Source organism: Physeter macrocephalus, chromosome 17 (assembly GCF_002837175.3).
Source record: "Physeter macrocephalus isolate SW-GA chromosome 17, ASM283717v5, whole genome shotgun sequence".
NCBI lineage: Eukaryota > Metazoa > Chordata > Mammalia > Artiodactyla > Physeteridae > Physeter > Physeter macrocephalus.
The window spans coordinates 21,243,331-21,254,701 of NC_041230.1; positions in this window are offsets into that span (position 1 = coordinate 21,243,331).

Below are 11,371 nucleotides of genomic sequence, written 5' to 3' on the forward strand. Positions count from 1 at the left end.
GCTATGGCCGCTGGGCCTGCGCATCCGGAGCCTGTGCTCCGCAACGGGAGAGGCCACAGCAGTGAGAGGCCCGCATACAGAAAAAAAAAAAAAAAAAAAAAAAAAAAAAATATATATATATAATATAGAAAGAAGCCCTTTCAAAACAGTGGAGTGAGGACCTCCAAAAATCCACTCCTCCAAAACAGCAATAAAGACACTGAGAAAAACTGTAAAAAAAACCCCAAAAAAACATTTTTTCAGAACTTTGGAAACCACCAGCTTTCAATAATAAAGGAGTTTTTATATAAGGAAAAAGTTTGAGTATTAGAAAGAGGAATTAATTGTGTATCATTTTAACTTGCCTTATTCTCATACTGTATCCCCAGCTCCATGATGGGCTTGAAAACCAGAAGACTCACAGCCATGATAGCTGTTAAAACCAGTAGCCTAGTAACCACTGGAGAGGTTAGAACAGGTTTGAAGATCCCAACAAAGCCCACCCGAGATTTGTAACTATTTGACTTGACAGTTTTCTGGAAAAGCCCCACTGTAAAGCTTGTCTTATTTGACCTGACTCATAGCTCACTCAGTAAGAAAAACCCTATCCTCAGGGCTTTTGTCAAAAGCAATCAACAGCAACTGTTTAATCTCATAGCTTCCTGAGGAGGTAATACCAGAAAGGGCAAACAAAAAGCTTGTCCAAAAATGTAAAAGGAAAATCTGGAGAATGAGATGTCCTTTAGGGGCTTTGAAAAACTCCAGCATATTTCTGTGCATCTAGAAGGCCGTGTGCATGTGCAGGGCTAAGATTAGGGCCTGAGAATATCCTAATCTCTCACTTTGGGCTGATCTTGAGGCTTTGGCTGAGTGTTGAAGGTGTGGCCCAACACAAACACACAGAGACCCTTTGCAAAGATAGGGAGATTTGGGGTGGGGGGGAGGTCCAAGAATTTAAGAAAATCTCTCTAATCACTAGCTGAGCACTAGGCTAATGGAACAGAGATTTCAATGCCCACACATGACAAAGAATACAGAATTAGTTCAGAAAAGTCACTAAGGAAGCAATCAGCAGAAACAACAAACCCTGGAAAGGAAGAGAAATCTGATGTTTACATTACATTATTTTAAATGTTTAGTTTTCAATAAAAATTTATGAGGCATGCAAAGAAACAGGAAAGTATGGCCCATAGACAGGGGAAAAAGCAGTCAGAAGTTACTGTCCCTGAGGAAGTCCAGATGCTGAACTTACCATATAAAGTCTTGAAACAAGCTATTATAAGTATGTTCAAAGAACTAAAGGAAACCATACCTAAAGAATTGAAGGAAAGTATGAAAATAATGTCTGGACAAATAGAAAATATCACTAAAAAGAAAAAGAAATTTTTAAGAGAGATCTGGACCTGAAAAGTATAACAGAAATGAAAAATTCACTAGAGGGGTTCGACAGCAGATGCGAGTTGTTAAAAGAAAGAATAAACATACTTATAGGTAGTTAAATAAGAATATCCAGCCTGAGGAACAGAAAGAAAACAAGAATGAAGAAAAATTAATGGCGTGTCAGTGACCTGTGGACACAATCAAGCATATCAACATACACATAATGAGACCCACAGAAGGGGGGCAGGGAGAGAAAAAGGGACAGAAAGAATATTTGAAGAAATTATGACCAAAAACTTCCCAAATTTGATTTTAAAAATCTATGTAACAAAGAAACTCACTAACTCTAAGTAAAATAAGCTCAAAAGAATCCACATCTAGACACATCACAGCCAAATTTTCAAAAGACAGAGAGAATCTTGAAAATAACAAGGAAAAAAAAACCTCATCACATACAAGAGATCCACAAAAAGATTAACAGTTTATCAGAATTAACAGATTATCAGAATCCATGGAGGCCAGAAGGCAGTGCAATGACATATCCAATATGCTGGGGGTGGAGGGAGACTATCAATCAAGAATTCTATATCCAGGGACTTCCCTGGTGGCTCAGTCATTAAGACTCTGCCTGCAGGGACTTCCTGGTGGCACAGTGGTTAGGAATCCACCTGCCAAAGCAGAGGACAAGGGTTCAAGCCCTGGTCTGAGAAGATCCCACATGCCGCGGAGCAACTGGGCCCATTTGCCACTACTGAGCCTGCGCTCTAGAGCCCCTGAGCCAAAACTGCTGAGCCCGCGTACCACAACTACTGAAGCCCATGCGCCTAGAACCCATGCCCTGCAACAAGAGAAGCCACCGCAATGAGAAGCCCGCACACCGCAATGAAAAGTAGCCCCTGCTGGCTGCAACTAGAAAAAGCTCGCGCACAGCAACGAAGACCCAACACAGCCAAAAATAAATTAATTAATTTAAAAAAAAGAATCTGCCTGCCAGTGCCAGGGACACAGGTTAGAGCCCTGGTCTGTGAAGATCCCACATGTTGCAGAGCAACTAAGCCCTGCACCACAACTACTAAGCCTGCACTCTAGAGCCCGCAAGCCACAACTACTGAGCCTGCATGCCACAACTATTGAAGCCCGTGTGCCTGGAGCCCACACTGCAATGAAGAGTAGCCCGTTTGCCGCAACTAGAGAAAGACTGCGTGCAGCAACAAAGACCCAATGCAGCCCAAAATCAATCAATCAATTAATTAATTAATTAATTTTTTAAAAAAGAATTCTATATCCAGCAAAACTATACTTCAAAAATTTAGACATTCTCAGAGAACTCATCACCAGTAGACCTGCCCTATAAGAAATACTAAAGGAAGTCTTTTCAGGCTGAAATGGAAGAACACCTGACAATAACTTGAATATACACAAATAATAAAGAGTACTAGTGAAAGTAACTACATAGGTAAATATAAAAGACAGTATAAATGTTTTTGTTTGTAACTTTTTTGTACTCCTTTCTGACTTTTAAAAATCATTACAAATTTAATTAATATATTTCTTAAAATTTTATTGAAGTATAGTTGATTTACTACTCCTTTCTTATTTGAGACAACCACATAAGGCAATAATTATAAAACTATGTAAATGGGCTTCTAATGTATAAAAATGTAATTTGTATGACAATAATAGCACTAAGGTGGGGAGGGTATATAGCTATATTAGAGCGGTTTTTGTATAAGATTGAAATGAAGTTGGTATTAATCCAAACTAGATTGCTTTAAATTAAGATGTTAATTCTAATACTCAGGGAAACTACTAAGAAATAACTTTAAAAAGCAGAGTAAAAAAATAAGAAGGGAATTAAGACTGCACTATAAAATATTTATTTAATGCAAAAGGCATCAGTAATTGCAAATTAGTAGGAAAAAAGATACAAGATATGTAGAAAACAAATAGAAAAATGTCAGGTGTTAATCCTACCTTATCAGTAATTACATTAAATATAAATAGATTAAACATGCCAAACAAAAGGCAGAGATTGGCATAATGGATTTTAAAAAATGGTCCAGCTCAATGCTGTGTACAAGAGACAAATTTTAGATTCAAAGATTTATTAGGAAAAGGATAGGAAAAGATATACCATGTAAATATTAGCCAAATACTGCTAGAGTGGCTATACTAATATCAGACAAAATAAATATTAAGACAAAAATTTTTACTAGACACAAAGAAAATACACTTGGCCATAAAGCAAGTCTCAACAATTTAATTTCAGAAAATTAAAATCACATAGGATGTGTGTCTCTGACTGCAGTGGAGATAGCTAGATGTGAATTACAGAATGAAAACTAGAAAAGTCCTCAAGGGTTTGCAAATTAAGCAATATAATTATCAATAGTATATTAACAGATCAGAAAGGAAATTACAATCAAAATTAGGAAGTATTTTGAAGGGAATTATAAAAACCATATATCAATACTTCTGGGGTATTGCTTAGTCCATAGTCAGAGAAAACTCTATAGCTCTAAATACATGTATGTATAAGAAAAAAATAAACACCATAAATCAATTATCTAAGTATCCAGATCAAGTAGTTAGAAAATAGCAAATTAAATGCAGAGAAAGTAGAGGAGAGGAAGTGATAAAGATAGCAACAGAGATTAATGAAGTTGAAAACAAATATACAAAAAAGTATATAAAAAATTCACATTTATGAGCCCCTAGCAAAACTGATCTAGAATAAAAGTAGAAAAGACACAAAATATTGATACCAGGAACAAATAAGAGCATCATTACAGATCCCACATATTAGAAAGATAGTACATAAAAGAATATTATAAATGATGTGACAGTGAACTTGAAAATTTTAATGAAATAGCAAATTCCTAGAAAAATACAACTTTACAAAATTGATGCAAGGTAAAAAAAGAAAATATAAAAAGTATCAATTATGTTTACTAAAGAAATAAATTCTGTAATTAAAAACCTTCCTACAATACAAATTCCAAACCCAGACAGTTTCCTTGGTGAATATACCAAGCATTTAAAGAAGAAATAACACCAATCACACATAATAAACTCTTTCAGAAAATAGATAAAGAAATATTTCCCATTTTGCATTAGGTTATGAGATCACATAAACTTAATCCCCAAACCTAATAAGGACATTATAGCAAATAAAAATTATCCCCCAATCTTTCTCAGAAACAGAGATGGACCAAAAAATCCTAAAAAAAGGAAATAGCTAGACTAGAGGAGCAGCCAAGATGGCAGAGTAGAAAGACCCTGAGCTCACCTCTTCTCACAAACACATCAAAATCACAACTATCTGCAGAACAACTATCAATGAAAAAAACAAATCTACCAGAGAAGCTCTTCTACAACTAAAGACATAAAGAAGGAACCACAACGAGATGGGTGGGAGTGCTGGACTTGCGATATAATCAAATCCCATACCCCGGTTTGCGACCCACAAACTGGAGAATAATTATATTGCAGAGGTTCTCCTACAGGAGTGAAAGTTCTGAGCCCCACATCAGGCTCCCCAGCCCAGGGGTCCTACACTGGGAAGGTGAGCCCCCACAGCACTTGGCTTTGAAGACCAGAAGGGCTTAATTTCAGGAGCCCCACAGGACTGGAGGAAATAGAGACTTCACTCTTAAAGCGTGCACACAAAATCTCACATGCATCAGGACCCAGGGCAAAAGAAGTAATTTGATAAGAGCCTAGGCCAGACCTACCTGCTGGTCTTGGAGAGTCTCCTGGAGAGGCAGGGGGCAGCTGCAGCTCACCTTGGGGACATAGATACTGGTGTCAGCCATATTTGGGAACATTCTACCGTGTGAACACTGCTGCTAGCAGCTGCCATCCTGGCTCATTAGTGGAAAGACCAGGTCCCACCCAACAGCCTGTGGGCACCAGTTCTAGGATGTCTCAGGCCAAGCAGCTAACTGGGTGGAGACACAGCCCCACTCATTAGCAGACAGAATGCCTAAACACCTCCTGAGCCAACATCTGCCTCTAGACATGCCCCTGACATGGCCCTGACCACCAGAGGGCCAAGAACCAGCTCCACTCACCAGTGGGCAGGCACCAACCCTTCTCTCCAGGAAGCCTGCACTAGCCTCTGGACAAGTCTCATCCACCAGGGGGGCTGATACCAGAAGCAAGAAAACTATGCTCCCACAGTCTGCAGACCAAGCCCACCCACAGTAAGCCAGACCCTACCTGGGGCCAGCTGGGCCCTGGCTCTGCCCACTAGCAGGCAAACACAAGCTTTGGGTCACCCCAAATCCCCTGGGAACCACTCCTTTCCCACTCACCAATGATGTGAAATGAGTTCTGGGATCCCCGGGCTTTGCAGCCAGGCTCCAGGAACCAACTCTGCCTGCCAGTAGTCTGGCACTAACTTCAGGACCTGGTTTCACTTGCCAGCAGGCAGGCAACAGCTCTGGAGTCTTCAGGACCCTGACTCTGCCCACCCGTGAGCCAGCACTAGCGCCAGAATCCCCCAGGGTTCTGCAGCTAGCTGCCTCATGACCAGGCCCTGCTAAACAGCAGCCAGCAGCATCTGCACAAGGCAGGGTCTGGCAACCAACCAGACTAGGGGCCAATTGAGCGTACCAGACTGCCCACATAATCAGCCTGCCACAACAGAAGGACCCATGCAGCCCTTTTAGGGGAAAACCCCAGAGCATACAGCTTGGGTGACAAGAGAGGAGCATCCTGCTGAGACAGATAGGATGTTTCCTACAGAAGGTTGCTTCTCCAAGGTCAAGAAACATAACTAACCTACCACACACATAAAACTACAAATAGCAGCTTAAACAAAATGAGGGGTCAGAGGAACATTTTCCAGATGAAGGAAAAAGACAAAACCCTAGAAGAAGAACTAAGTGAAGTGGAGATAGTCAATCTACCCAAGAAAGAGTTCAGAGTAATGGTCATAAAGATGATCAAAGAACTCAAGAGAAGAATGAATGCACAGAGTGAGAAGTTAGAAGTTTTTAAAGAGTTAGAAAACATAAAGAACAACCAAACCGAGATTAAGAATACAATAAATGAAATGAAAAAAATACTCTGGAAGGAATCAATAGTAGACTAAATGATACAGAAGAACAGATCAGTATTGGAAAATAGAATATGGGAAATCACTGCCGCTGAACTGAAAAAAAAAAGAGTGAAAAGAAATGAGATCTCTGCGATAACATCAAGTGCACAATATTTGCAATATAGGGGTCCCAGAAGGAGAAGAGAGAGAGAGAAAGGGCCTGAGAAAATATTTGAAGACATAATAGCTGAAAAACTTCCCTAACATGGAAAAGAAAACAGTCACCCAAGTCCAGGAAGTGCAGAGAGTCCATACAGGATTAACCCAAAATGGAATATACCAAGACACATTGTAATTAAAATGAAAAAAATAAAAGATAAAGAAAGAATATTAAAAAGCAACAAGGGAAAAGCAACAAATAACATACAAGGGAACTCCCATATGGCTATCAGCTGATTTTTCAGCATGAATTCTGCAGGCCAGAAGGGAGCAGCATAATATATTTAAAGTGATGAAAGGGAAAAACCTACAACCAAGAATACTCTACCCAGCAAGTCTCTCATCCAGGTTTGATGGGGAAATCAAAAGCTTTACAGACAAGCAAAAGCTAAAAGAGTTCAGCACCATGAAACCAGCTTTACAACAGATGTAACCTAGGAATTTCTCTAGGTGAAAAAGAAAAAAAACCACAATTAGAAACAAGAAAATTATGAAATAAAAAAGCTCATCAGTAAAGGCACTAAAGATAGGAAATCATACACACACAAAGCTAGTAGGGAGGTTAAAAGACAAAAGTAGTAAAATCATCTATATCCACAGCAAGCAGTTAAGGGATACACAAAACAATTAGATGTAAAATACACTATCAAAAACAGTGATCATGGGCTTCCCTGGTGGCGCAGTGGTTGCGCGTCCGCCTGCCAATGCAGGGGAACCGGGTTCGCGCCCCGGTCTGGGAGGACAAAAAAAAAAAAAACAAAAAAAAACAAAAACAGTGATCATGAGAGGAGTAGAATACAAATGCAGAGTTTAAAAAATGCATTTGAAATTAAGAGATGAGCAATTTAAAACAATTGCATATATATATATATATATATATACACACACACACACACATACTGCTATACAAAAATCTCATGGTAAACACAAACCAAAAATCTATAATAGATACACACATAAAAAAGAAAAAGGAATCCAAACATAAGGTTAAAGATAGTCATCAAATTACAAGAGAAGGAACAAAAGAAGAAGAAAGGGGAAAAAAAGACCTACAAAGACAAATCCAAAACAATTAATAAAATGGCAGTAAGAACATACATAATACCTAAATGTAAACAGACTAAATGCTCCAACCAAAAGACATAGAGTGGCTGAAGGGATACAAAGACAAGATCTGTATATATGCTGTCTACAAGAGACTCACTTCAGATCTAGAGACACATACAGACTGAACATGAGGGGATGGAAAAAAGGTATTCCATGAAAATGGAAATCAAAAGAAAGCCAGAGAAGCAATACTTATATCAGACAAAGTAGACTTCAAAATAAAGACCATTACAAGAGACAAAGAAGGACACTACATAATGATCAAGATATCAAACCAAGAAGTTATAATATTTGTAAATATATGTGCACCCAACATAGGTGCACCTAAATATACAAGGCAATTATTAACAGGCATAAAAGGACAAATGGACAGTAATACAATAATAGTAGGGGACTTTAACACCACACTTATGTCAATGGACAGATCATCCAGACAGAAAATCAATAAGGAGAAACAGGCCTTAAAAAACACATTAGTCCAAATGGACTTAATTGATATTTAGAGAGCATTCTATCCAAAAGCAGCAGAATATACATTATTTTCAACTATACATGGAACATTCTCCAGGAGAGATGACATGCTAGACCACAAAAGAAGGCTCAGTACACTTAAGAAGATTGAAATCATAATGAGCATCTTTTCCCACTACAACGCGATGATACTAGAAATCTACTGCAAGAAAAAAAATTGCAAAAAACACAAACACGTAGAGGCTAAACAATATGTTACTAAACAACTAATGCATCACTGAAGAAATCAAAGAGGAAATCAAAAAACACCTAGAGACAGATGAAAACAAAAACACAACAATCCAAAACCTATGGGACGCAGCAAAAGCAGTTCTAAGAGGGAAGTTTACAGTGATACAGGCTTACCTCAGGAGACAAGAAAAATCTCAAATAAACAACCTAACCCTAAACCTAGAGGAACTAGAGAAAAAAGAACAAACAAAACCCAAAATTAGTAGAAGGAAAAGATCATAAAGATCAGAGAAGAAATAAATGAAATAGAGACTTAAAAAATCAAGAGAAAAGATCAATGAAACTAAAAGCTCGTTCTTTGAAAAGATAAACAAAAATGATAAACCCTTAGCCAGACTTATTAAGAAAAAAGGAGAGAGGGCCCAAATCAATAAAATCAGAAATGAAAAAGGTGACATTATAACTGAACCACAGAAATACAAAGGATCATAAAAGATTACTACAAGAAACTACATGCCAATAAAATGGACAACCTAGAAGAAATGGACAAATTCTTAGAAAGGTACAATCTCCCAAGACTGAATCAGGAAGGAAGAGAAAATATGAGCAGACCAATTACCAGTAATAAAATTGAATTAGTAATTTTTAAACTCCCAACAAACAAAAGTCCAGGACCAGATGGCTTCACACGTGAATTCTACCAAACATTTAGAAAAGAGTTAACACCTATTCTTTTGAAATTATTCCAAAAATCTACAGAGGAAGAAACACTTCTGAACTCATTGTATGAGGCCAGCATCATGGTGATAACAAAACCAGACAAAGATATCACGAAAAAAGAAAGTTACAGGCCAATACCACTGATGAATATAGATACAAAAATCATCAACAAAATACTAGCAATCTGTATCCAACAATACAATTAAAGGATCATATACCATGATCAAGTGGGATTTATCCCAGGGCTGCAAGGATTTTTCAATATCTGCAAATTAATCAATGTGATGCACCACATTAACAAATTGAAGAATAAAAACTGTATGATCATCTCAATAGATGCAGAAAAAAGGATTTGATAAGATTCAACATCCATTTATGGTAAAAACTCTCCAGAAAGCAAGCACGGAGGGGACATACTTCAACATATAATAAAGGCCATATATGACAAACCAACAGCTAACATCATACTCAATGGTGAAAAGCTGAAAGCATTTCCTCTAAGATCAGGAAAAAGACAAGGATGCCCACTCTTGCCACTTTTATTCAACATAGTTTTGGAAGTCCTAACCACAGCAATCGAAGAAGAAAAAGAAATAAAAGGTATCCAAATTGGAAGGAAGAAGTAAAATTGTCACTCTTTGCAGATGACATGATAATATACATAGAAAATCCTAAAGAAACCACCAGAAAATTACTAGAGCTCATGAATGAGTTTAGTAAAGTTTCAGGATAAAAAATTAATACACAGAAATCTGTTGCATTTCTATACACTAACAACAAACTATCAGAAAGAGAAATTAAGGCAACAATCCTATTTACCATTGCATCAAAAAGAATAAACTACCTAGGAATAAACCTACCCAAGGAGGCAAAAGACCTGTACTCTGAAAACTATAAGGTGCTGATGAAAGAAATTGAAGATGACACAAACAGATGGAAAGATATACTGTGTTCTTGGACTGGAAGAATCAATATTATTAAAATGACCATACTACCCAAGGCAATCTACAAATTCCATGCAATCGCTGTCAAAATACCAATGGCATTTTTCACAAAACAAGAACAAATAATTTTAAAATTTGTATGAAAACATGAAAGACCCCAAATAGCCAAAACAATCTTGAGATAGAAGAACAGAGCTGGAGGAAACAAGCTCCCTTTCTTCAGACTATACTGCAAAGCTACAGTAATCAAAACAGTATGGTGCTGGCACAAAAACAGACACATAGATCAAGGGAACAGGAAAGAAAGGCCAAAAATAAACCCACGAAATTATGGTCAGTTAATCTGTGACAAAGCAGGCAAGAATATACAATGAAGAAAAGACAGTCTCTTCAATAAGTTGTGCTAGGAAAACTGGACAGCTACATGTAAAAGAATGAAATCAGAACATTCTCTAACACCACACACAAAAATAAACTCAAAATGGTTTAAAGACTTAAATGTAAGACTGGATACTATAAAAGTCCTAGAGGAAAACATAGAACAGTCTTTGACATAAATTGCAGTAAAATTTTATTTGGATCTGCCTCCTAAAGTAAAGGAAATAAAAGCAAAAATAAACAAATGGGACCTAACTAAACTCAAAAGGGTTTGCACAGCAAAGGAAATCATCAACAAAACAAAAAGACAACCTGTGGAATGGGAAAAGATATTTACAAAAGATATGATTGATAGGGATTAATATCCAACATATATAAACAGCTCATACAACTCAACATCAAAAAAACAAACAACCCAATTTAACAATGGGCAGAAGAACTGAATAGAAATTTTTCCAAAGAGGAAATGCATGTGGTCAATAGGCACATGAAAAGATGCTCAACATTACTAATCATCAGGGAAATGAAAATCAAAACCACAGTGAGAAATCACCTGACACCTGTCAGATTCGCTAAAATCAAAAAGAACACAAATAACAAATGTTGGACAGGATGTGGAGAAAAGGGAACACTCATACACTGTTGGTGGGAATGTAAATTAGTGCAGCCACTGTGGAAAACTTTATGGGGGTTTCTCAAAAAACTAAAAATAGAACTACCATATGACCCAGCAAATCCACTCCTGGGAATATAACCGAAAGAAACAAAAACACTAATATGCACCCCAATATTCATAGCAGCATTATTTACAATTGCCAAGATATGGAAGCAACCTAAGTGTCCATCAACAGCTGAATGGATAAAGAAGATGTGGTATATATAAATACAATGGAATACT